We start from the raw sequence: 6486 nt of genomic DNA on the forward strand, positions 1-6486 counted from the left end.
AGGCAGAGATTTTATTTTTTAAGATTTTATTTATTTGAGAGAGAGAGAGAGAGCACTCACAAGCAGGGGTGGATGGGAGGAGCGGGACAGAGAGAGGGAGAAGCAGACTCCCTGCTGAGCAGGGAGCCTGACATGCGACTGGATCCTAGGACCTTGGATCATGACCTGAGCTGAGGGCAGACACTTAGCTGACTGAGCCACCCAGGTGCCACCAGGCAGAGATTTTTATCTTCATAATTCATTGCTGAATTCTTAGCACCTAGACTGTCTGGAAAATAGTAGGTCTTAATAAATAGAAGAATATTAAATACTATAGCAATCAGTTATGGACATAAAAAGGTCCTGTGCTGTGGTTACTTTACTCTAATTTTGAGCCAAAGAAAATAAAAGCTAAACACAGAATAAGAAAAGCCAAGTAGTGAGGTATTTAAAGTTATGTTTAAAGTAGTGAGGTCTTTTTTTTTTTTTTAAGATTTTAATTATTGATTTGACAGAGAGAGACAGCCAGCGAGAGAGGGAACACAAGCAGGGGGAATGGGAGAGGAAGAAGCAGGGTCTCAGCAGAGGAGCCCGATGTGGGACTCGATCCCAGAACACCGGGATCACGCCCTGGGCTGAAGGCACACGCTTAACGACTGAGCCACCCAGGCGCCCCAAAGTAGCGAGGTCTTAATATGTTAGAGAAGGGAAATATTAAAGGCTAAATTTAAATTAAAGGAAAGCTCCCACTGATTGCTCTACAGGATATCATCACACACACATGACAGTAATCTTATTAGTAGCAGAAATAAATTACAGAATGTGCTAGAGAAAACTGAATTTCAAGCTAGTCAGACTAGTCTTTGGAAAACTGAGTTTTAAGTTAGTTTGTATTCCCAATGTATTCTTTGTCAAAATCTGATGTCATCCCTCCGTGGCAACTTTCCATGTGCCAATTTCACCTCATGAAATTTTTAAAATGTGTGTTAGAGCAAAGGCCTTGGGAAGAATGCCTATCTCAAGAAAGTTTAAATCTATAGAGATAGAGATTTCATTTTATGGCAAAAATATCTGACTCTGGTATCACCCTCTGTTCAAAAATTAGTTTATGGAGCAAACAATTGGCAGTCTAAAATATTTCTCCACTAGTAATAACACTGTAGACATTTGGTAGAATACATGACTCCATTTGAACACATCAGCTACCCATAAAAAGGGGACTTGGCACCGTACAAATACCCTGGTAGAAACACATGATGTATATGGCTGATTTCTACATTTTGATTGTACTGGTATTGTAAATGAATGTATTTTGTTCCAGTCCTTGTTCCTTTGACCTTTTAGAGTCTTAATCAGACTCCAAAAGCTGCAATCAAAAGCACAGTGTTCCATTTTGGAAGCATTCAGAAAGCAATGCACTTTGGCTAAATTTAGTTGTAGCATTCAGGGTTTAAAAACATATCCGGTCATCCTTCTAAGAGACATAGAGTGAGTGAGTGGCTACTCACTTTGATTTTAAATAAATTGGTCAAATAATAGTTGCTTCTTCTTGGTTCACTTGTGTAAAAGAAAAAAAGGAGGGTCTCAGCGGGGACAAAAACAAAAACTGACCCGTGGAAGGCTTTGCAATGGTTGCAGCTCAGGCGTGCTCATGTTGTAGGACACCAGACAATAGAAACTTTTGTGTTCAGTTGAAACAATTCTGGCTCAGAAAACACAAATCACCATTAAAATTGAGGCAACAAAACAGGACACTGAAAACATTGGGAATTGCTCACACATACATCATGTGTTTCTACCAGGATATTTGTACGGTGCCAAGTCCCCTTTTTTATGGGTAGCTGATATGTTCAAATGGAGTCATGTATTCTACCAAAGTTGAATAAATACTAATCTCTTTATCAAGAATTATATTTGATACAAACTTTAGAAAATAATTGAAACCTTTTTTTTAAAAAAAAAGGGAGAGTCAGGGGCGCCTGGGTGGCGCAGTCCTTAAGCGTCTGCCTTCGGCTCAGGGCGTGATCCCGGCGTTATGGGATCGAGCCCCACATCAGACTCCTCCCGCTATGAGCCTGCTTCTTCCTCTCCCACTCCCCCTGCTTGTGTTCCCTCTCTCGCTGGCTGTCTCTGTCTCTGTCAAATAAATAAATAAAATTAAAAAAAAAAAAAGGGAGAGTCAAACTTCAAAGTAATATTTCATTTCCTAAATGAGAACATGGGAAATATATCTTTAAGAATTCAAAAGTTTACCATTTAAGCAACGATCCTTATTTGAAGGCATATGTTGTTTATAGTACATGGTCAGAAATCTTTTTTCTGGGTAACAGAATCTAAGGAAGCACATCAAGCCACAGAAATTCAGTTCTTTGGCTCTACAATGTTAGGTTCTATGAAAAATTGCCAGATAAGAGAGACCAGAAGCAATTTGGAGGTTCGAGCATAACTCAAGTGTAATTTAGCTTTCCTCACTGGAAAATAGATTTCTTTTTAATTTAATTGTGGAAAGAACACTTAACATGGGTTCTATCATCTTAGGAAAATTTTAAGTATACAATAGAGTATTTCTGACTGCAGGTGCAATGTTGTACAACAAAGCTCTAGAAGGTATGTATACATCTTAACTACAACTCTATGCCCATTGATTAGTAATTTCCCATTTCCTCCTCCCTCCAGCCCCTTGTAACCACCATTCCACTCTCTGATTCTATGAATTTGACTTTTGGTTACCTCACATAAGTGAAATCATGCAGTATTTGTCTTTCTGTGATTGGCTTATTTCACTTAGCATAATGTCCTCACTGTTCATCCGTGTTGCAGCATATTGCAGGATTTCCTACTTTTCGAAGGCCAAATAGCATTCCACTGTATTTATATACCACATTTTCTTAAGTAAATAAAAAACAGTTCTCTCAGAATTTACAAAACTACAAATGAAGAGAAAAGCCAGGCTAGAATCTGATGCAATAAGGTTGTGGGTGGACCTTTATTGAGACACCCTAGCCAGCAGTATCAGAAGCCAGTGTGGAAGGAGGAGAGTAAAAGGAATGGGACTGGGAAATTCATTCCCTCTTCTCCCCTCCTACCCACCTGCCTTTGTGGATCTAACCTCATCCATGAGGTAGTATCTATGGTTGGTCAAGCCTGCTGGGTGAAGAAGCTCCGGGAAGAAAAGGGAAGGAGTGTGGGAAAGAAGGGAGCATAAGAGGGGCACCTGGGTGGCTCAGTCGTTAAGTGTCTGCCTTCGGCTCAGGGTGTAATCCCAGGGTCCTGGGATCGAGCCCCGCATCGGGCTCCCTGCTCTGCTGGGAGCCTGTTCTTCCTCTCCCACTCCCCCTGCGTGTGTTCCCTCTCTCACTGGCTGTCTCTATCTCTGTCAAATAAATAAGTAAAATCTTCAAAAAAGAAGAAGAAGAAGAGGAGGAAGAAGAAGAAGAAGGGAGCATAAGAAAAACATGGAACTCACTCAGACCTGTTTCTTTGTTACTTCTGTATGTTCGTCGGGGTAAGATTAAAGCCACTTCCAAAAAAAAAAAAAAAAAGCCATGCCCGTGATCCACTCACCAACCAGGAAATATATTTTCACTCAGCTGCACAAATCTCTACCTCATTGTGTGTAAATCTAAAATTCTAACTGTCTGTAATCCTCGCAATTAAAAAGTTGACCATAATCTTGCATGATGTGTAATAAGTGGAGGAGGCGAAATCAAACCAGGTTCAGTGGTCTTCCAGAACCTTGCTCTTTTCACCTAACTAGAGCTGAGAGTTCCTAATAAAGAACAGCAGTGGGGGTGCGGTGTGAGGAAAGCCTGCAACATGAAGTCTAAATAAAACAAGCAGAAACCTCACCAACCTCATACAAATATGTAAGGGCTTCCTGAATTAGATAGTGTATGATAATAAAGCTCCATTAGGGCAAATTCTGGAAATAAACTAAGATATCAGTGCATAACAGGTGTGAAAATCAGAATGTACATGCAGGAATATTGTAGATAAGAGCTGAAATTAAGTTCTAAATGGAGTCTTCTGGCACAGCAATTTTATTTTAAGAAATGTTCTAATTTCAAAGGCATCCTTTTAGAAGTCAGCAAATTATGAGAATGAATACAGAGAAATTGCAGCAAAGAACATTGATGATGAAATCTTCCCCCATCCCCATCCCCCCCTCCCCCACTCCATCCCCCATGTCCACCCCCCACCCCCATCCCCTAGCAGCTATAGAGAAAACATTTGCTAGTAAAACACTTAGAAATAATTGTGAGTCCAACTCAAAACCTTGAGATTATCATTTACTCAGCGTCTAAGTGTTTGCACAAGCAAAAACAATGTGTTAATGAGAACAGGATGAGTTTGGAGAGATTGTCTAAGGCCTTAATTTTTAAAACTTGGGGAAGGTGTAGTCTTCCCTTACTTTATAATAGACACACTAGAGCAGAGAGGTTAAGAGCAAGGGCTGTGGGGTCAGGCTGGCCAAGTGGTACCTCTTTCCCCACAGTCTACTGGTTATGAAAACATGATTAATTATACCTTTCCAAATCTAGTCTTAAATTTTATAATCTTTAATAACTCAATCAATTTGGGTTTGAATCGTTGCTTAGTTGTTTCATTTTCAACCAGAAAATTAGGAAAATATAGCAATGATCACCTTGGTTCCAATAATCTATCCCATATTCTGGCTCTGAGTGCACAACCAAAGAGTACTTTATGGAGGAATATCATAGTCACCTTCCATGCCTCAATATCTTGATATGGAGCATTATGGACAAGCCTTTATTTTGATAATAACAATCAAATGGTTCTGGCTTATCACAGTTTCCATAGTTTTTTCTCCTTTCAGAGTCACAGTTTCTATAATTTTTTTTCTTCTTTATGTAAGTAAGTGTTTAAAATGTGAATAAGTAGTCACTTTGGCACACATATATTAAAATTAGAACATAACAGAAAATTCGCATGGCACCTGCTCAATGATGGCACGAAAATTGACAAAGACTTTCATATTTTTTTTGAAAGAGTTCTGGATATGGATAGTGGTGATGGTTGCACAATATATATGTACTTAATACTACTGACTGTTCATTTAAAAATGGTTAAAATAGGGGCACCTGAATGGTACAGTCAGTTAAGGAACCAACTCTTGATTTTGGCTCAGGTCATGATCTTGGGGTTGTGAGATCAAGCATGGAGCCTGCTTGAGAGTCTCTCTTCTCTCTCTCTCCCTTTCCCTCTGCCCCTCCCCCACCTCTGTCCCTCTTTTTAAAAAAATGGTAGATTTTATGTTATATATATTTTACTACAATACAAAAATCAGGAAAATATGTATTAATATTGCTTTATTAAGAGGACCCTGAGATCTTAAAACCTTGGTTCTTTGTCAACAATTTTACATATTTGAATGGTCATAGAATAGCTAAATTGCTGGTCCACTTTTACTTAGCAAAGCAGAGACAAACAGCATCAAAATTCTGTATATTAGAATTTGAAGAAACTAACCAGAGCAAGCTGTTTTTTGTTTATATATTTATGCTTATTTCATAACAGCTCAGAAGAGTAACTATTTGTAGTATCACCTGTTACCACTAAATTTTCCACCATGTTTTTTTTAATACTTGTAGAGATACATGTGGGACAAGACATAGTAATCAAAGCAAAATTATGTTTCAGCTTGATGCCCAAACAGCAATTTAAAACATTTTAAATGTTTTTATGTTATTTATTTTTCTGCACAGAATTGTCTCGCAAGCTTTCCTAAGGATTAAAATTACTGGTTTAAACAACTTGTGTATGAACATGAAGCATGAAAATAAATTTACACCAAGTGAGTAATCACAGCCCCCACTGCAGTTTTCGTTTTCCATGATCTAACATTTCATCAAGCAACAAATACGGCGATGGATGATTTTGAAGAAAGTACAATTGCTTTCCTCTTTTTTTCTTGCCGTCTGAAGATAATGGCTTCTTGTTTTCAATATCAAATTGGTCTTTACCGGCATCTACACCCTTAAATTCTGCCTTTCCTCCTGTTGCAGTGGATGAATTGTTCCTGTTTGCAACCACAGTCTCATTTCTCTTCTTCCCTTTGTGGCTAAAACTAGTGGACATAGTCATTTCAACTTCCTTGCCTCTTACTATCTGCTTAACCCGCTTCAGTCAATTTATCAGCACCTCCCCCTTGCTTTGCCCAGTGGCCAGCTCTCAAACTTCATCTCTCTCAACTCTCCAGCAGTGTTTGAGTTATCACTTCCTTACTGACTTGTTTTTGTTTCTGACACTCTACCATGCTAATTTTCCTGCTTCTTCAGCTGCCTCCCCTCCTCCGTCTCTTCTGCTTCCTCCTTCTCTTCTTCTTGACTTCTACATGCTAGAGTGCCCAGGATGCAGGCCAGGCTCCATTTTTTCCTCTATCAATACTCTTCCATATGGCCCTAGCTAGTTCCTGCATGTAAATACCATCTCTATACTAATGACTACCCAAAGCATATATCCAGCCCTGCCCTCCTCCTGAACCCC

General features: G+C 39.2%; 1 non-coding gene across 1 annotated transcript; it reads left to right on the forward strand.

Moving 5' to 3' along the window:
- Positions 1 to 4877: 4877 nt before the first annotated feature.
- Positions 4878 to 4982, forward strand: LOC117795506. Its single transcript, XR_004619563.1, has one exon. It is a non-coding gene; the product is annotated as a U6 spliceosomal RNA (small nuclear RNA).
- The last annotated feature ends 1504 nt before the right edge of the window (positions 4983 to 6486 follow it).

Source organism: Ailuropoda melanoleuca, chromosome 1, assembly GCF_002007445.2.
Source record: "Ailuropoda melanoleuca isolate Jingjing chromosome 1, ASM200744v2, whole genome shotgun sequence".
NCBI classification, from domain to species: Eukaryota; Metazoa; Chordata; class Mammalia; order Carnivora; family Ursidae; genus Ailuropoda; species Ailuropoda melanoleuca.